The sequence below is a fragment of the Episyrphus balteatus genome, chromosome 2 (genome assembly GCF_945859705.1).
Source record: "Episyrphus balteatus chromosome 2, idEpiBalt1.1, whole genome shotgun sequence".
Lineage (NCBI taxonomy): Eukaryota > Metazoa > Arthropoda > Insecta > Diptera > Syrphidae > Episyrphus > Episyrphus balteatus.
In genome coordinates this window covers 84,296,092-84,306,539 of record NC_079135.1, presented here as the reverse complement: position 1 = coordinate 84,306,539, position 10,448 = coordinate 84,296,092, and the positions used below count along the sequence as shown (strand labels likewise).

Here is a 10,448-nt window from a genome sequence, read left to right as displayed (position 1 = left end):
CCAATGACTCCATTATAATGTGATGGCACAGTGATAAAATTATTGTTGAATGGTTGTGTTTAAGTAGTTTAAAAAAAAAAATATTTGTTCAAATGGAGACTTTTCGGTGCTCCTACAGTGGTCTTATTGATAAAATCACATTCTTTAAAAACGATGATAAAGTTCCAATTTTAAATATAAATTGTTAAATCGTGTAGACTTAAAGTTTGTTTTTAATATATAAAACGCCAAAAAATTGTACTAATACCCGATTTAGAATTCTTTTAGATTAAATTAGATTCTACAAAATAGAAATCTTAAAGGTTCCTAGTATCTAAATGAAAATGTTATTACACGAATACTGTTCATTTAAAATGCTTTTAAAAACATAAAATAAAAAAAGTAAAATGCATTAAAAAAAAAATAAAACATGAAATATAATAAAGAAGCTAAGGGGGGGGGGGGGGGGGAGGTGATACCATCACATAAACGGCTAAACTTTTATAAATTAATAGATCACTTTCGCATTTATTAAAATAAAATTGAACGAAATAAATTTTATTTATTAGTTAATAAACAAGGCTTAAAATATTCGACCTTATAATTTCTAATTTTGAGCAATTGTAATTTAGAGAGTATAAAAAGCGGTAATTTTGGTCGTTGTTTTAGAACGACCTATTTGTTTTGTGTTTGTTTCTTTCTCAGACTACAAATTTTATTATTTTTTAATTTTTTTTTTGGATTGAAATTGAAACAAACTACGGAGTGAAGCTATTTTGAAAAACTAAAACTTTGTTTGTTCAATCGGAACTGATGCTATTTTTCTTGACCCTGCAATGTATGAACAGCTGTAACTTCTGCATTCATCAATATAATTCATCAAAATAAAAAGTATTAAAAAGCTCAACTAAAATATGACCAAGAAAAATTCAAAAATGATTATTATATTAATTTTTTTTTTTCAAAAAATAAAATTTAATTTAATTTAATTTTTTTTTTCGAAGTAAAATTTTGTGCTTAATTTTACTTTTTTTTCTCTAAAGTTAACTAAGATTTTGTTTTGAAAAAAAAATCAAGAAAGTATTTGAAATATTCGGATTTAAATTCCTGAAATTTAATTTAATGTTACACATACACCAGAGTGACCCAAATCTTGGTAGTTTATAAAAGATCATTTATCTTTTACAATTTTCGTTTGATTTTAATGATTTAAATGTCAACTTGAAGAAAATATTTCATACTATAACAACTTATAACCAAAAATGTCCTTTTTCATAACTAAACTTATCAATCTTATTTAAAATTTTTTTTCTTAGAAGTTTTGTTGAAATTCTTGCAGAAATTTTCTTGATGAGTAATCCAACTTTTATTATATTTTTCAGTTAGTCATTTATGCATATATAATTTAAATTAATACCTGCTTGATTCGTATCCCACTAAGGACTACTGAAATTCTAGACTGGTTTTGAGAAAAAAATAAAATGCACGACTGGGTCGCACGAACTTGCTCTTAGAGTTAAAGTGGCTTATATTTTTAAGACTTTTTATATAGAAATTTGGAAAAAAAAATCGTTTAATCTGAAATCTGAAATCAAATTGCCCTCCAAAACAAGTATGCAGTTTTGATTGATATGTTAAGGTGCATTTTTAGAGCCGTTTTTTAAAAAACTAATTTTTTTGGAAAAAATGTTTAAAAATATCAATGTCCCGTTTTCGAAAATTTGATTTTTCAAAAAAAAAATTTCCAAATTTTTTTAAAAATCCAAAAATTATTTTTTTGGAAATTTGTTTTTTTTTTTTATTTATATTTAAATTGTATAAATGCTTCCTCACAAAAAGTTTCGTTGAAATCGAATAAGCAATTTCGGAGATAATCGGATTTGAAAAAAAAAAACGGTTCTATGGTACCGTTAATAATGATTTTCAAAAAAAAACTTTTTCATTCAAAGATAGACCTTGTCTTAAAACTTACATTTGAATTCTTTAAACGAAATCGTTGGAGCCATTTTCGAGATATTTCAATTTTACTAAAATCGGTATATGAAAAGTACCGTTATTTTTGGTCCAAAAAAATTAATTCCAAAAACCCCTCTGGAAAGTCGCCAAATAACGCTACATACCAAGTTTGACATTAATCGGTCCATCCTTTTAGGCTGTAGCTCCTTATACAGACAGACAGACAGACTGACCGACAGATAGGCAGACGGACTTTCGGGACCCATTTTGTTGGCATTCTCTACCATCGTAATGTCATGGAAAAATGTTATCTCAACTTTTTTTTTTGTACGAATGCATAACTTGATATATAGTACCTATATCGCAAGTAAAAACAACCTTTCTTACAACTCAAACAACGAGTTATTAATTTTCCTTCCATATGGACAGTTTATAGGTAGTTTGTATCCTCTATTTACCCTATATAGCACTTCTTAGAATTATATTCAGAATAATTAACTGTCACACCAAACCAGAAAGGAGGGGGACGGAAATCATCTTTGAAGAAAGCCTCATTTAATCCTAGCTTTTAAAGTTCTCAGAAAATAGTTGGCACGTACACAGAATCATACATTTTCATGAGAATCTACTTAAAAGATTCATTTTACGATTTAACTAACTGTAACTATCTGTTAAGTCATTTTGCAGACATTCAAACTTAATCAATTTATTTTATAAATCTGTAATTTTATAATTTTGATTTTTTTTAAATATTACAATTGTACGACTTTTTCAAAAAAAAATAAGGAAACAGCTGCTAGAGTTTACATATATTTTTTAAATTTAAACAATTTCTCTTTCAACGACTTAATAAAACTAAAAACATCCTGCCATTTGTCAGTTACTCAAGCATATTTTCACTTGAAAAGCAAATTCGATCCTTTTCAAGCCAAAATTCTTAAAACACAAAATTCAATAAAAATCTTTGTATCTAGCTCTTTAGTAGTCCATTAAGACATATTATATTTATTATGTCTACATACCTTATGTCAGTTATAATATCCTTGTTATATCTTCAAAATCGTTATACTTTCAGAATTTTTCTTAACTCAGATTTTGTTTGTTTTTGTTTCTAAATGAAGCTTAAAAAGTGTGTATATGTGTGCAGTTGTCTGGATACGAGTTGAGTATTCCTTTATTGCAAACAATAATAATCCGAAAAAGCTGTTACACATGCGAAGGATAACACTTCACTGTAAACATTTTGTGTGGAAAAAAAAAAAAACAAACAATTCACAGGAATTATCCACTTGGTTAGATAGACACACACACAGCACAAAATTTTCTCTGAGCATCCCAGCATTAATTTTTTTCTTCTCTATTTATTTAATACTAATTGATTAATTAGCGAATAATTATACATGTGGAGCGTGCTCTAGGCATTTGCACGATCCCATCATTTTCACCATCACACCATTTAAGGCCTGCTGGCTGTGAGAACATTAATTTATTTAATCACCGTAATAATTGTAACAAAAAAAAAAAAACACACATATATTTTGAAGGGGATGAAATTACAGAACCCACAGGCTGATGGCAACAACAACAACAACAACAGATTATATTTTGCACGCACCAAATCACACTCTGTTACTCGTATTTTATCGACGAGACCTTGAGGGGGTAGCAAAAAAAAAAAAAAAACGACAACGCGACGGAAGACCTGCAGCCTCACCTGGGAGCAGAAAATGTTGTTTAAAAAATCAAATTCACTTATGGCATATGGTGTGTACCCACTTTTTTTTTAAATCAAGGTGGTATTCCTTTAAGGAGTGAATCCCCTTATTCCCATGTCAAAGTGCACATTTTTCACCGTGAAATTAGAATACAAAACAAGAGAATGAGATCTATTAACCTTGTCCCGAAGCATTTTCACTCTGATTGATTGAAAAAAAAGAGCATTCAAAAGAAAAAAAAACAAGGAAACAATCTGGCGAACTTTGGTTAACAGGAAATTTGGAAAGTGCCCCGATATTACAGACGCATCAACCGAATTTTAACAATGCATCTATAAAGTTTGAACGATTTCGCAGAACTAAAGTTTAATAATGATGGAACACGACTCGTATGCCTGTGAAAATGTTTCCTTGCCTTGAAATTTGCCTGGTATCCGTTTTTTTTTACGGCGAAGAGAGAATAATGATTGAGAATTTTTCTTATGCGCAGGATCTGTTGCTCTGTTTTAGTCTTTTTTTTTTTAATATTTTGTTGTAGATTTTTATTTTCTAGGAATGAGAGAGAATTTTATTATATTTATTTACACTATTTTCATTCAATTTTTTGGGGCTTTGTTGGGTTTTTTAGCTGTTTGAATGGTTTTTTTTTTTTTGTGCAAATAAAATCAGAACTTCCAGACTATATACAAATGGGGGAGTCATTTGGAACAGCTGATTTATTATTATTTGCGTATATTTGGAGAAGAGAATTTTCGAAAATGGGAGCTAAGGGATATTGAACAAATTTTGTGTTTTGTATTAGAGTTTTATTGGAAAATTTACCACTGAATAAATGAATAGAATATTAGGGAAATAGAGTAAGTATTTTTGATTTGATTGATTTTAACAGGGTATTTCTGGTTTAACTTAATTGTCTTTAAATTGTTATAATGTTATTATTTTATTTTGTAAAGAAATCATTCCATTTTGGATAGTTTATTGAGAGAAATTTGAAGTTAAACAGAGTTTAACTTGAAATGAATTCTATTCACTGAATAAAAAAAAAAAAAGTTTCGATCACAGTCAATTCCTTTGTAGTGATTGCACAAAGCAAAGCATCAAATCTAATATCTCCGTTCTAACTTTGAAGCTAATGTTGCAATTCTCAGAATGATTTAAGGTATTGAACATTTTTCTGAGAACACTGCGTCAAATCTTCAAATACAGTTGCAAGAATCTCGTTTGAATATTTGGAATTCCTATCTACTGTTATTCTAGCTATACCTACTTAAATATTTCAATGTAAAAAATAGCCATATGAGTATTATAAACTATTATCGATACTGGGTACTGTGGCGTATACGTAATTAATTTACTTTATTTAACTTCACTTTTAGTCTATTTAATAGACCGAAGCTCCAGAGCAAAAATAGAACAAATTTGACAGAAAATTTAATTTGCTATGAAAAGTGTCTTTGAACCGTTTTAATGTTAGGTTTAGTTTTCGAGTTAAATCAAAAAAAACTGAAATGCGACCAGTGTTGCCGTTTTCTCAGAAATGCACCAATGGATTTAGTAGCACTTTTGGGGGGAGTATTCTTTTATGCCAAGGAATCATTATCAGCAATAAAAAATCTTGAACGAATTTGTTCCATTCAAAAGGATCTATTCAATAGACTATTTACACTAAAAGTTTTTTTTAACTTTTTAGAAAATTAATTATATTATAAAAAGTGTACTTTTTGTATTTGAAATACACTTCAGAGAATTAGAATGCCTTTGAAATTGTTGCTTTTGTTGGCTTCTTCTTCTTCTAAATCTATTTAATCGCCTTCAAATTAAGTAGTTCACGGCAATAAACCTAGGTATGCCAACGTCTCTTTCAATTCTGAAAATATTTTGAAAAATTCCTTAATCGGATGCGTCTTCTATTACTTCTTCAATTCGAATTGTGACTCCTCTATTGACTCAAAATGTGTCCGCGGAGGTGCAGAAGCATAAGTTCCTTGGAGCTAAGTCCACTGATTGAGAGACTTTAAAACAATTTTGGCTAGTCGAACATCCTGCCCGCCGCCGCACCGAACACACTAGACATAAATAATTTTTAAAAATTGCCTTTCTATTGCAGTTAAATATAAGGTTTAAAAATGTACCAATGTTTTTGTCATCGTAATTTTATGATTAATAATTGTTTTTTTAAGTTTTTTCCATGTATTTCTAATTTTGTATCAAGTAATACATATTGCATGGAAAAATTCAACGAAACTAAAATGCAGTACCTATAACTCATAATACGATACAAGCTAAATTTCCTTTTTTGCCTTTTTTTATTATAACATTTAGACAAAAAAATTGCACTTCAATTTGACGCCTATAAATACATATCGTAGTATTATCACTTTAGGCTAAACAGGATATCACGGGCGTTGTCAATAAAGTGAACAAAAATGACATCCTCTTCTAAAGATATCATGAATGTACCTTACCTAGGGGTATAAAAGCAAAAAATATATCTCTGTGACATTTTGAATCAGTGGGTGATTTGGTGTTGCATTTTTAAATGTACATCAAAAACGATAACAAATAAAATAAATAAAATGATCTGAAGAAAACCTCTCTGGTAATAACCTTTCCTATCAATATTTGTGAAAAATAGAAAAAAAGAGGTTGTCTGTAAGGCCGGCTTGCGGACAATGATTTTACGTGATAACGTCGTAAGAAAACAGATTGTGTGCTTTTAAAATGAGTCAATTGAAGCGTTTACTTATTTCAAACAATCATAATTTACAAGAAAAAGCTAAAATAAAATACATTTTTTATTTTCTCATTATATTAATTTTTTTTTTATTTTGAAAGCTTACAAAAAAAATTATGCCATTTAAAAGCCAAGTATTTCTTCTAAAAAATAATACCATTTTTAAATTTTTACAATGCGCAAAAAGCATTAAAATAATTTATTAAAAACAATCATTTCTCATGAAATAAAATGCACGACTGGGTCGCACGTACTTGCTCTTGTAGTTCAAAGTATCTTTATCTTAAATATCTATTGGAAATTTAAGATTTTGTTTAGTGTCGAGAAAAAAAATAAAAAAAAAAATTGAAAGTTAAAAAAAATTTTTCCAAAAACTTTTTAGAAATTTTTTTTTCAAAAACTTTTTTAGTTTTTTTTTACATTTGACACTTCAAAATGATTTCTGTAAATTTTGAATAAAATTGACTTATGCTTTGATGAAATATATGAACTTTAAAAATATGTCAATTTTTTAAAAACGGCAACGCCATATTTCCGTTCTCCGAATTTATTAAGAAAAACTAAAAACGCAGTTTTGTTAGAATCAATAAGAGTATTATGTACACCAAATTTAATCGAAATCGTTAGAGCCGTTTTCGAGAAAGTTGCAATACCTACCTCGAAAACGTTATATGGGAGATATGCGTTAAAGAAGAGATATTAAAAAAATAAAAAAAACGGGTGTAGGGGTTTACGTAAAAATCATCTGTACCAAGTTTCAAGCAAATCCATCCATCCGTTTAGGCCCTAGCTCGATGTACAGATGGATGCACAGACGCACACACGCACAGACCGACGGACGGCATGACGAAAACTACTTTTTTGATCTTCTCCATCATCGTAATGTTGGTTTTGATTATAAACTCGAATTTTTTTTTCTACACGAAACCAATACTTGCCCTATAGAGCAAGTAAAAAGTGAAAAGATCATTTCCACCACCCAAAAATTCATTTTTTTGATATAACAACCTATAATAAATTTTATACCACCTGGAAGCTTATGGCTTCAGCTCAAAATATATATATCGATCGTGTCTATTAGGCATCTACAAAAAGAGCTAGAATATTGAATCAATTTTTTTTAGACAACCTATAAAAAATTTTATTTATTTTTATATCTTATTTCTGCGATGCCTAGAAAAAAAGTTAGAATTTTTTAAAGATAACCATATCGAAATTCCAAACTGAGATTACGGTACTTACCACACTGGTGGCTGTTCATGATCAAAAGATCTCCACAGGTGTTTTGAGGTATTTCGCAAGTTTTTTAATTTAACATTGTGTAGCTTGTAGTGAATGTACAGTTATGTGTAATAACACCAGGATGCTCAATAACGTTAAATCATCAATCTATCTGCTCTAGATCAAAAGATATAACTTGTTGAAAAATAAAACTTTATTTTACCATTATCTCAAAATTGTGAATACAAAATTGATTGAAATTTCGCAAAAATATAGCCCTGTTTATTATCTATCAAAAATATAAATTTCATTCATTTATATGTTGAAGAAAAAAAGATAAAAATATAAAACGGTTAAAAACTGTCAAAAAATTCGTTATTCGGTCAAAAATCATTTTAAAATACCAATTTTTTTAGACTACATGTTCTATATGTTTGAGAATTTTTGATAACTACGAAAACTTTTAAAAAATAAAAACTCACTCGAAAATACCCCAAAATAAGTAGGTGATTTTCAAAAATTCATATTTCGAAACGCAGAGACTTAAAAAAACATCCGTAGTAAACCCCTTACTTTTTTGTTTATTATCTTTTGATTGACGTTTTTCAAATTGTCAAAAAAAATTTCCCCTACCTATAATCACTAGGTACTTTGTCAAAGGTCTATCTCATGTTTTAGTTTTATAAAATCATTTATTACTTAGTTTTGAAGTTTTTTATAATTTTTTTCAATACCATTGTCAGTCTTGCAATGAATTTTATGAAATTTACCCTATTAAATGACGGAATTTTCAAAAATCCTTCATTTGGATTAAGCTTTAGGTTATTATCTTTCAAATAAGCTAAGAAGATTTTTGTATCTCTAATAGTTTATTTTAAATTTTTAATCGAAATTTTAGCCGCACTGCGAAAGTGCGAGAGTGGAACGGGAGAAAATGGCGTCACTTTTTTGTGGTGGTTGCCATTGTTCATCGATTTATAAGACGTTATCACGTCAAAAAAAAATGCATGGGCTTTGTCAAGCAAAACTTTGTGTTACTGCTTTATGATAGTGAACACATTCATTTCATTTAGTGTTCAATCCTTTTCTATAACAATTAAATATTGGCTTTGAAAAAGACGATTTTTTCATTCAAATCATTTGGAATTCAAAGTTTTCTCACAACAATAACACTACATCATCCAATTAGTCGAATGCATTCATTTTATTCTCTCTAACTTTACGAGAATTGTGTTGAAAAATGAAATAAATAATAAAGGGATAAGACACCACCCTGAGGTACACCTCTATTTACACATTTGGTCTTATTTGTATAATCTAACGTACGTTGCTTTAATTCTTCTTTCCAAGCTTATACGAATAAAAGGTGCATTTTTAATAATATTTAATCTTTTATAAAATAGAGCTTCATTAATATTTCAAGGAAAAGTTGATTTGCTTTTTGGCTTAGCAATGGAATTAATAAAAATGTGAATGGTTTTTCATTTTGTTTTTTTCAATTCAAAATACCCACAAACTAAGAGTACTTATTTAAAATCTAATTTTTGTATGTCTTTTTTATTTTTTTTTCATTTTAAAGAAGTTCTATACATTTCAATATTCTTTAATCACGACTAAGCTCTTGTTCGCAGTCATTCATCCTTAGCATTGCACAAATATATACTACACAAACGAGAGTATAGGAAGGTATAGTATGCCAGACTAGGTAATGCAATTAAAAATAGATAGAACATTCAGACAGCAGCGATGCATCCCAGTTCGCATCCATAACGGTAACGGGCGTATATTAAAAGAGTTTATTGACTTCCAGCATCCAAGCTCATACAGCACACAGCATAACTTCTCTGTTTCTGAGTCTTCTATATATACTTAAAGCAATAGCCTCTGTGGTAACATTTTCTTTTTTTTTTGTTCAAAGCACAAAAAAAAGGAAAAAGAAAAAAATGCGAACCCACATCAGAGAAAAAATATAGTACGGAAAGGAAAGCAAAAATCCAGACTAAAATCAGTGGCGTATTGAGGGGGGGGCTCAGGGGGCTCAAGCCCCCCCCAAGCCTTCAAGATCATGTTTTTATTTAGCTGATTTCTGCAAAATGTACATGATTAACTGAAACTTGTTCGTAAATCTTAGAGATTTAGAGGCATCACAGATGCTCGAGCCCCCTCCAAATTCTGAAACGGCTGTTTGGGTTTGTTTGAGTAAGAGCCTTAGCTGACGATGAGGGTTGTAATAATTTTTTTTTTTTCAGATTTTAGTCCAATTCCGAATTCTTTAGATAATTTTCTTAGTATTTTGACGTCCAATTACATTACCGTTAAATTTTTGCAATACTTCTTATGCATTCTCAAAACGCCGTATTTGATCATATATTTACTTTTTTTTTAATAATATTTTTTTCAAAGATATTGGAAATAGAAATTTTTGATATCTCAAAATCTAAGTGGTCAACAGGTTTCTTTAAGAAAATTGCAGTTTGCGCTTCCGATTTGGATTAAAGAGCAACATATTACGAAAAAACATATATATTTCGAATTAAACATCAAAAAGACTTTCATTCAAAATTAGTTTTTGAGACTTTCACGTTCTGCATTTCACTTTTTGCGAATTCACTTGCCGAAAGTGAATTAGGTGTTCTGCATTTTTTCACTCATTTAGATTTTCTAATCGAATTCAATTCACTTTGTTTCTGTTCGTGAATTTGGGGGCCTTTTTCAATGAATCTGCAATTGCAGTAATTTCACTAGAAACAAAATAAAAATGGAAGATCCTTCAGTTTTGACAATTAGAAGCAATTTCGAAGTTTTCAAAACCGATCGAAATGAAGAATATTTATTTCATTTCA

The 10,448-nt window shown here is 29.1% G+C and overlaps 1 protein-coding gene across 1 annotated transcript in view; it reads right to left on the bottom strand.

Annotated features, from left to right (window-relative positions):
- LOC129911006 (uncharacterized protein DDB_G0283357) overlaps positions 1-4,109 on the bottom strand; it is a 171,932-nt gene extending 167,823 nt beyond the window's left edge. Inside the window, exon 1 of the mRNA XM_055988647.1 lies at positions 2,958-4,109. The gene's annotated coding sequence lies outside the window, so the exon portion shown is untranslated. The remainder of the gene's footprint in view (positions 1-2,957) is intronic.
- Between the last annotated feature and the right edge of the window lie 6,339 nt (positions 4,110-10,448).